Source organism: Panthera uncia, chromosome D4 (genome assembly GCF_023721935.1).
Source record: "Panthera uncia isolate 11264 chromosome D4, Puncia_PCG_1.0, whole genome shotgun sequence".
NCBI classification, from domain to species: Eukaryota; Metazoa; Chordata; class Mammalia; order Carnivora; family Felidae; genus Panthera; species Panthera uncia.
Window position 1 is genome coordinate 75,962,255 of NC_064807.1, and position 10,573 is coordinate 75,972,827.

At 42.4% G+C, this 10,573-nt stretch overlaps 1 long non-coding RNA gene across 2 annotated transcripts; it reads right to left on the reverse strand.

Moving 5' to 3' along the window:
- Positions 1-3,429: 3,429 nt before the first annotated feature.
- Positions 3,430-9,869, reverse strand: LOC125908767 (uncharacterized). 2 transcript variants are annotated; one of them, XR_007453503.1, is made up of 4 exons: positions 9,799-9,869; positions 6,230-6,398; positions 5,653-5,752; positions 3,430-3,553 (listed from the first exon to the last, which is right to left on the reverse strand). It is a non-coding gene; the product is annotated as an uncharacterized LOC125908767 (long non-coding RNA). The 2 variants fall into 2 exon arrangements; XR_007453612.1 differs by having other exon boundaries at positions 6,230-6,323; positions 9,799-9,861.
- Positions 9,870-10,573: the final 704 nt, after the last annotated feature.

The following is a 10,573-nucleotide window of genomic DNA, read 5'->3' on the forward strand; positions in this document are numbered from 1 at the left end:
ACTCCTTTTATGCTCTTGAAGACTGCTCAGCCACGTCCCAGCCCCCGCCCCACCACGCACAGGCGCCCACGCACACACAGATTCTCTCAATAATACTGGAGACTGAATATGTATCATGGAGCTCTAGAAGGTTTAAGAGTTAAGCCAGCCTGTTGCAACTCTGGTGCTGCTGACATTACCAGACGGCATTAATTTAATTCCACTCAGTTATGCTTTTAAATTTGATTTGAGAAATGTGTCATAAAATGCTATTGAGAAGCGCGGTGCCGCATTCCTAAGCAGGCTGGGAGCCTGTGTCTGTTCTGGGAATCCTTGAGGAGAACGGCTTGAGTTCAGGTTGAGCCTGTGGACTTGAGGGAGTTTACTCTTTGCTGGGGTCTGGTGTCAGAGGTTTCCTGATCCCGGATTGCTCACCGTTGAGAGGAGATCAGGAGCAAAGCATAAGTCCCTGGGGAGTAAGGAAAGGCCTTGCAAAAACCAAGTGAAAGCATAGGGAAAATGATAATGTTAACAAATAACAGGGACGATTTAAAAGACTTTAGATATGAAATTGAGTTTATTTTAAAGTACTTCAGCTTATTTTTCATACTGGGTCATCAGAATGATTTTCTCAGTTTTCTTCTCTGGCCTCAGTTTCTCAGCGCTCAAACTGGAAGTGATAGACTAGATCAGAAATCTTCAAAGAGAGGCAGTTTTCTCAAAGTGCATACCCAGCGATCCAAGGGTAGAAGTGGTAGAAAATTCTGGACTTTCATTTATTTCTAGGGCATCTTTTAAAATCTGTAGGTCTTGTGTATATTTTTGGCATATAATATAAATAGCAAAATAGCAAGTAAATTAAGTCTATAATGTATGGGTATCCTCCCTCCCTCTCTCTCTCTCTCTCTGTGTGTGTCTCTGTCTCTCTCTCTGTATGTATATAAGCATAGATAGATAGATAGATAGATGGATATATTCTGATACAGACATGTAACTACCATAATCTAAAGAATAATTACCTGATTGATCTCTCTGAGTTTTCATAGCTTTTTTTTCTTAACAATTTTATGGTCCTGAAATGAGATATTATAATCATTGTGATTATCTCAAAACTGTGAAATGGCAGTTTGACTACTGAATGGAGTGCTCACCTGCTCACCTTTGACTTTTTGGTGATTCTAAAAATAAATAACTCCCTTTACCAGGAGCTGAGTGAAGGCTCAGTGGAGGGTTGTCTCAGTTTCCATAGGTCAAGAATATCTACAGTGAAACTTCACATGGGGTCCTCAAGTGGTAGGTAGCAAGGGATTCTAATGTAGTCCAGAATGTCTCAGCTATAGTCCTAACCCTGTCACTAATTTGATGGGGAAGCATGGACTAGTCACTCCCCTCTCTTGGCCTCACAGTTTCAGTCTGCAGATTTGCCAGTGTGGGTTTCTCTGGATGCACATCTCAGCCCAAAGCTGGCTTCCTCAGCCAGATATTCTCTGGCCCCTCTCTGGAAGGGCTGCTTCTTGCCCTGCCTGGGGTAACTCTTTATCATACATAGTATTTTACTTTCTTCATAGAAGAGTATCTGAAATTGTCTGTTTACTATTTTGTTCATGTGTTTATTGTCTGTCTCCCCTAACTAGACTGTGGGCTCCATGGAAACCACAGGGAACAGAGGCAGATGTACCAGCAGGCAAATGAAGTTTCAGCATTAGGACTCCGGGAGTTGCGTCAGCAATGTGAGCACGTGGTTATATGTGTTTTCTTTTTTCTTTTTCAGAATTTTCAAAGGAGAGTATTGCACTACATAACTGATCAAGACTATCGTCTCTCTTTACTCTTACTCTCCTGGTGTTACAGTGGTTGGTGTGGGCCTTTTTGTATCCAGCTTAAAGGAATTTTAATTGGGTATATGTTTGGTGGGGAATGTTTTTGTGGTTTGTCATCCCTTCTGTGACTAGTTAAGTTACTGTTAGCAAGATTTCACAGGTTAGTAAGGGGCAGAGCTAAGACTGAAATGGGCATTTGTCTGCGACTAGTACTGATGATCTTAGCATTTTGAGTCACTGCTTTTTTGTAAGTTTAGTGACAAATCAGCAGATATCTGTTTCCAAAATTTGCAAGTATGATAATATAAATCCAGCCACTTGCCAGTGTTTAACACTCATTCCAGACCTGCCTTTCTCACTGCAAGACATAGTTCTGGTCTCATTATCCATTGTCCAGCTTGTTCACTGTACTCTTTTTGAACTACATTCTTGGCTCTATTAGACTGCCTTTTTCCATCATTTTCTTTGGTCAAAACTATCTGGCTCAATCGAGTCTTTGTGTATTTTCATTCAGAGCTTGTTGATTTGGCATAAACTATAAACATCAACAAAGTTAGCATAAAAGTCATACTATGCCAATGCAATATGGACCTTGATCACAAACTGGTTCATGAATATTATCAACACAAAGAATATTTAAGTTACATTACTGCATGAGAAGACTTGAAATTCTCTGAAATCTCAATGCTCATGTATTAAAGAAATTTGATACCAGTTTTCTCAAAGTGACATCACTGCTAAGTATTTACCTACTAATTTTCAATAACGAATTGGGAAGAATAAGGGAAATTTTTTTGAAGTGTCAATTAAGAAAAAAAAATAGCACCAGATGGGGAAAAAGTGAATTTCCTAACCTGTCAATAGAAAATAATACAAACGCATCATCATATGAAAACATCAAAGTATACAGATAAAATGTAGATGACATTATAGAGGTATGGCATGTTGGTTATAAAGAAAAATTATGTTTTTCTGGCTTTTGTGAAATGTACGTCAGTATTTCAGTATTGTTAGTTGTTACAATTCTTTTCTAAGGTAAAGATTTACTTTCTAGTGTACATTTCTATTCATTATTTCTGTATTCATTACTTAAGGGGGCCCCAAGATTTTACAACATACAGGGTCCACCCTGGCAGGGAAATTGTGTTTTCTCTGAAACTTGTATTCTCAGATTTTAGAACCAGGAGAGATCCAACAAATGTTTGCAAGAATCACAAGATGTTTTCTAAGAGTGCTTTTTCAACTTGATTTGCTATTTCTTTTGAGAACTGTATGCTAGAAACTTTGACCTTTATTTCTTGGAGGCCACGGGGGATTGCTCCAAGGAGATCTGTTCCTGGTGAGGATTACAGAATCCACTTTTAACAAGCACCCCAGTGCATGCATAGGCCACCCTCTGTGACCCTCTGAGGTAGGCTCTGCAGCCTGCAAGGCCACCCCATGCACACAGAAACCTCCTCTTACCATCTGAGCTTACTGGCTGAGGCACAGTTAGGGCTTCCCTGTGGGTAGCCCATCCCTACGGTCCTGGCTTCCACCAGTGAATCAGGTCACATATAAATTCCCTGTAGTCATGACACTGTCCCCTTCTACTACCATTGCCCGCCCCCCCCATCCCCAGTCTGGCTTGCCTCCTTTGCCCCATAATTCAACTTGTCCTCTGTTGATGATCTTGATATGAAACATACATATATTTTGCTCCAATATTTGGCAATTCTGTTGGGAGATCCGTAAGGATAGATTATATCATTCACCTGTAGGAACAAAAACAACAAAAAGTAAAGCAAAGCAAATTTTGTTTTCCTTTTTGTCATTACTCCTTATGGAATAAACTGCATACTCCTAAGCATGAAAATCAAGGTTCTCCCTTATGTGGCTTCAACCACCTGTCCTGTTAGATTTTAATTTACAAAGATTCAATGCTGGGAATGGTACAACCATCTTGTCACCATCATACATGTGTTTTGGACTGCCTGAGACGTGTCCAGTCTATATGCACATTAAGACAAACAGTTCTTATCATTCTGTGAATTCCATATGTTTTCCCCCCTTTCTCATTGTCCATGGTTATCTTACTATAGGTCATAGATTCCTCAGTGGCAAAAAAAAAAAAAAAAAATCCCCTTGATCTTTAGGTCAACTATTGGGATTAGAGAAGAGCACTGTACCCAGCAGATATTTGCTGGGACCCTATTGAATTGAATCTGTGGTCATTAGACACAGCCTAGTCTTAATCTGTCCAGAGGTAGCACAATGACTTCTGTGACACAGTGGCTGACATATGATAGAAGATAATGGAAAGAGTGAATAGGTATTAATATTAAGGAAAGTTATCATCATCTTCATCTTTAAAACTCAAGAGTGTCCCAATAAGTAATAATAATAATAATAACAACAACAACAGCAACAGTAATTTTTGTAGGGTCTTTTCTTTGAGGCAGGGACAGTGCTAAACACTTTTAAGAGTATTATCTTAGGGGCGCCTGAGTGGCTCAGTTGGTTAAGCATCTGACGTTGGCTCAGGTCATGATCTAGTGGTCTGTGAGTTCGAGCCCTGCATCAAACTCTGTGCTGACAGCTTGGAGCCTGGAGCCTGCTTCGGATTCTGTGTCTCCCCCTCTCTCTGCCCCTCCCCTGCTCACGCTCTGTCTCTCTCAAAAATAAGTAAACATTAAAAAATTTTTAAAAAGAGTGTTATCTTAAAATGGCAGTTTGTCTTTTTTTTTAATGTTTATTTATTTATTTTGAGAGAGAGAGAGAGAGAGAGAGAGAGAGCACAAGTAGGGGAGGGGCAGAGAGAGAGGGAAAGAGAGAATCCTAAGCAGGCTCAGCTCTGTCAGCACAGAGCCTGACACAGAGCTTGATCTCATGAACCAGGAGAATCACGACATGAGCGGTGATCAAGAGCTCGACCCTTCACTGACTGAGCCAACTAGGCACGCTGGCAGGTTGTCTCATTGTCTCCATTTTACAGATGATGAAAATAATGTTTAAAGAGACTAAATAAATCAAAATTACACAATCAATAGGGAGCAGAGGCAGGATTTGAACCCAACTTTGACCGATTGTAGCACCGGTATGTCTTGTTACTATGTTATATCTTGCTTCTCATTCAATTAAGACAGAACAGTTAATTACAATCAGATTTGTATTTATACTTTTCTTTTTCCTCCCCAAAAAACTCATCTTTGACTCCATGTGTACCATTAATTGTCCCCATCATCCTCTCTAAGAACTAGTTGAGAATTCTTTGCAGTTAATTTTTATTTTCTCTCTCTTTCTTTCCATCTTTGTCCTTCTGACACCAGTGGAGTTACATCTTCCTTGGCGGTTTCCAATCTCAACTAGCAAAGAATAAGGCTCTCGGCTCTGCAGGCCGAGAAAGTAACCTTGGCATAATGAATGACCTGTAGCTTCAGAACGCCTCTGGAATGCCAAATGACCACGGCTCCATGCCTCTGGAATGTGGAATGGCCCCTGCATTAGCCAGGTGACCCACAGCTGCACACCACTGGAATGAAAACTAGATTCTGGCTCCTAGAATACCAAATGTCCGCTCAAGGAAAAAGCAACGGATAAGCCTTCCTGCTGAGGAGGAAGAAATGGTAGTGACTGCCATTGCTGCGATGAGATAACTATCTGTTAATACTAATAACACCTTATTCTGAGTCACACAACTTCTGTGAACCACCTGCTGAAAACTGTCTGACCCTCCCCAAATCGGAGAAACAGATCTCTTCCCATGGGTAGAAATGTGTTCCCCCTATTTTGTGCTTCCTATGCATTGCCTGAAAGAAGAAACAGAAATCTTGTTTCCAAAATTCATTTTCCCAGTGCATTAATTTGGACTTACAAAGCTTTGTAATCCATTTAGACAGCATCAGCATCTACAAAGTCCTGTTCAGAGAATGTAGTTCCCCAGTGAGGGCGCCTGAACCCTTCCTGGAAGTCGCCTGCAAAGGAGACAAGGTGTAAAGATATTTGCATCAATCATGTTCACTAACTGGGATTTTAATGATTCTCTCTTCCCCTTTCTTCTTCATCATCTTTTTTTTCTTCCCAGTGCCATTCCTCAGTGAATATTTCTTTTTCTTTTTTTTTTTCCTTTCTCTTTTCTCTTGCATTTCAATGCACTGGCTTTAAAAGGAGGATTTGCAAACTGAGTATTAAAACTCCAGGGTACTACATCTCCAAAATCTATAAGACGATAAGAAGATAAGAGGCCAAACCCACTGAAAGCTTCCCTCCTGGTGCCTGTGGAACTTGTAGGCTGGTCTATAATACCCCTAAGCGAAAGCAATCTGCCCACCTCCTCCCCACCCAACCCTCCCTGCCTAATGCAGGCGGATAAACTTAGCATTAAAATTCCCACACTTTGGCAAATGAGTACCCAGGAGGCTGCTGACTCAATCAGAGCTTGTTTTACTTACAGTGTAGTACTGAGAAAAGGCCATAAACTCCAGCCTGACAGATCTGCGATGCTCATTTCAATATGCTTTCCCTGTGTGCGGGCTTGCTGATGAACTTTCATATTCCGCCAACAAAATATAACAAACATATTAACGACGTGTGGTAAATTGCCACTGGATATAGTGGGTCCTGATGACGGAAATGGTTGTGAGTAAATGAGATTGTCTGGCTGCCTAATACCACTTTGGGGTCCAAAATGATGCACTGCCTTGGAGGGAGGCGGGCAGAGGAAGAGGGGGCAAGCCAGCTAACAAGGGACACAGGTGCCCTTGCCCAGGACAAATGGGGCATTGGAAACCCAAGACAACATTGTGTCAGAGCTATAGAGAGTGTCTGCTTAAACTCATTAACCTGGTGTTTATTAAAATCAAGACCCAGAGAGGAGATGTAAAAAGCCCAAAGCCACAGAGCAAGTATGTGACTCCTGAATCACACCCCAGTGCTCTCCTGGTTGGTAGATTTGATTTATACCAGAAGCTGTCTGTAAGAGAGTAGTTGGACAGAAAGAATATAAAGAATGTTCCTGTGGCTCAAGTCAGTCCCGCATTCATCAGTACCAAAATGCACTGCTGGGCTTGTCTTTCTCTTTATCTGTAGTGCTTGACCTTTCTTTTGGGTGCATTAAGGGACACCAAAGGGTGATTTGGACTGAGTGTGCAGTCGTTTTCCTCTACTGCAACCCCAAAAGGACAAGTATAATTCCCTTTCAATTGTCATAGATTCCTAATGACCCATTACAATTCTGACTCCAATTCTAATGTGTATGTGTTTTTTCCCCAAAACCACCAAGCCACTTTCTGATGGCTGCTGGGTGTTATAGTCCAACTTGATTCTGACACTGTTTACCTGGAGACAGCATCAGGGTCCCCAGGTTAAGGTCTCAGTCCCACGAAATTTTTCTCTACTTCAGATACTAGTCCCAAGTCTGGGCTATTACCTGTCCTTCTGACTGGTCACTTATTTCAGGTAAATTTAAGGTTTCAAGTCACCAAAAAGATTTTAAAAATGGTTTTTAAGTAGACATACCTTAAGGCATAATTGTTTAAAAGTTCACTTATAAACTTATATCTTACTTACATCTATTTGATTCATTGTTCTTAATTATGTTTAGATTAGTCATGAAAATTTCATGAGACAGTAAACAGCTAACCATCATCTTAAATTATCTTTCTGGCTGATAAATTCTGCAACACAGAGAACATGAGCTTATTTGACTTTTAATAAAACCCGGGGAGAATAAAAGTATTATATTTAATGCTGATAACTCTAAACTCATGGTTATTTCAATTAAACAAACAAACGTAAACTAGCTTTTATTTACCAAAGATTATCCTAGACCACATGAACTTGAAAAACATTTGGGTTAGGTTTTTTGTATTTCTGAGAGTACAGGATGCAAACTGAGATGTTATAGTTTTTGCTTTAAAATTTCAGCCAGGAGAGATATGTAATCATTCAAAATTCACGAGTTTATAACAGGGCAGTTGCATCCAAGTACTGTTTCTGGCAGATGGAAGAAGTTAAGTTTTTCTGTTCAGATGGCTGAAGCTTTTTACTAATATTTGTGGAAAAGATTGTTAGGATTTTTTATAGGTCGAGTTTTCAAAATAGCCTTCCCCTCCTTTTTCCCTTCTTATAAGAATTCCCTTGGTTCCTGGAGAAGACCAGGTAGAAGACTTTCATCTCAAAAGGCACAGAGAAATAATACAGGTTCTACCAAGGAGAATTTTTGTTGTCTAAGCCCAGGTCTTATATCATATCTGCAAGCCTTTTGAGAAGAATAGGGGAAGTTTGGGGATTGGTAAAAAAAAAAAAAAAAAAAAAAAAAAAAAAAAGATAGGTGGGCTTTGAGTTGTTTCTAGAGTCACATTTCTGTTGTTATAAAGACTCAGTTTGCAGGACAAGGATAGTTGTTTTTAATTCCTCAAAGAAATGGACTGTAACCAGAATGATACAAAGAGGCTGATATATACACATCCTACTATATTATCTTTTATTTGTTTCTTTAGATCAGGGAGAAGATGTTCAACTAAGATGAAAATCAAAGGATTCCTATGTTCTAGATTTACAGCTGTGTGTCTTTGGAATGTTTTAGTAAATCCTTCCACAAAGGCTTCAAAATGGTTTTATTTGCTTCTGGTACATAGTTTCATTTAGCTTTGGGGGAAGGCCTTAAAAAATTCTTACTAGGCTTTAAATACCAGCTTCTTTTTTTTTATTTAAAAAAAAAATTTTTTTTTTAACGTTTATTTTTGAGACAGAGAGAGACAGAACATGAATGGGGGAGGGTCAGAAAGAGGGAGACACAGAATCTGAAACAGGCTCCGGGCTCTGAGCTGTCAGCACAGGGGCCCGATGCGGGGCTCGAACTCACGGACCTCGAGATCGTGACCTGAGCTGAAGTCGGCGCTCAACCGACTGAGCCACCCAGGTGCCCCTAAATACCAGCTTCTAATTCGGCCAACTTCTGACCATAAGGCCACTTACAAAACAACGACAACAAAAGCTTTTGAATATCTTGTCAGGTTTCATCTGGGATAAACAGTATTCTTGGCAGTATTAAATAACCTCATGGACACAAAAGGCATCCCCAAAGAGGGTGAAAAAAATTTTCCTTCCCAAGATCCAGAGCCACTCCCAAAGATAACCAAAAGAAAGATTTAGAGAATTCCTTTGAGATCTGGAAATCGTTGGTAGGACCCTAGCTACAAATGAAGTACAACCCACATTTCTGTCTAGCCATATTCTGGGGACCCCCAACCTGACAGTTGCCAAGCCAAGTGCTCAGGATACAAAAATGAGGGAGGCAAGGGCTAACCCTAGGAGGGAAAAGATGGACAACCAATGGGTACCTGACAGCCAATTCATAATCACCATTACATTTTTTTTTTTTTTTCTTTTCCTGCCAATGTTGATTTGGGAAGGAAAGGGCAACATGAAGTTGTACTTTCCTCTCTTGACCAGGCACCACAGATAGAAATCTGGAGGAACTGACTTTGGTAACAATTCTTACATTTTGCTGCCTTCTGCCAATTCTCCCAGGATCCCATCTGCAGGCTCCAGAGCCAGTTGATGGTTCCAGCATTTCTTATGGAAGGCACCAGAAACCAAGGGAAGAAAGGGGTGCCTCGGTGCCTGGGTGGCTCAGTCAGTTAAGCCTGTGACTTCAGCTCAGGTCATGATCTCATAGTTCGTGAGTTCAAGCCCTGTGATCGGCTCTGTGCTGACAGCCCAGAGCCTGGGGCCTGCTCTGAATCCTGTGTCTCCCTCTCTTTCTGCCCCTTCCTTGCTCTCTCTTTCTCTCTCAAAAATGAATAAATGTTAAAAAGAAAAAGAAACTAGCGGAAAAGTAGTTTTCCCTCTACCCTTTACAGCGAGTGCCTGGCCAAGACACCTTTATCTCCAGGGCACCTCCTAAATGGATAAGCTTATCTAAAATGGTTAAAAGTTCTCCGTAGTGGTCTCCATAATTCAAGATTATCTTTGGTGAAGTTAACCCTGTTCAGCCTTAAAGCAAAATGTTATTCACCTGGGCCTCACACTGGACCCAGCCCAGCTTAGGTCGGATTCGGTCTGGTTTCTAAGGAGGAACCACTCCGACCCGGGCACATTTCAGCCCCAGCTGGGTCTGGTTTCCACATCGGAACCACTCTGTTCCTGGACCCGGGGAGGTTTCTTAAGGGGACCCCGTCCAACTCGGGGCGGTTTCCGGACCGAGGGTAACTCTGGCCGGGTCAGGTTTCCCACTCGGAACCGCTCTGTTCCCGGACCCGGTGGGTTTCCCGGACGGGCCCAGTCCAACTCGGGGCGGTTTCCGGACCCAGTGTAACTCTGGACGGGTCAGGTTTCCCGGTCGGACCCAGTCCAACTCCGGGCAGTTTCCGGACCCAGTGCAACTCTGGCCGGGTCGGGTTTCCCAGTCGGAACCGCTCTGTTCCCGGACCCGGCGGGTTTCCCGGTCGGACCCAGTCCAACACGGGGCGGTTTCCGCACCGAGGGTAACTCTGGGCGGGTCAGGTTTCCCGGGCGGACCCAGTCCAACTTCAGGCAGTTTCCGGACCCAGTATAACTCTGGCCGGGTCAGGTTTCCCAGTCAGAACCGCTCTGTTCCCGGACCCGGCGGGTTTCCCGGACGGGCCCAGTCCAACTTGGGGCGGTTTCCGGACCGAGGGTAACTCTGGGCGGGTCAGGTTTCCCGGGCGGACCCCGTCCAACTCCGGGCAGTTTCCGGACCCAGTGCAACTCTGGCCGGGTCAGGTTTCCCAGTCGGAACCGCTCTGTTCCCGGACCCGGCGGGTTTCCCG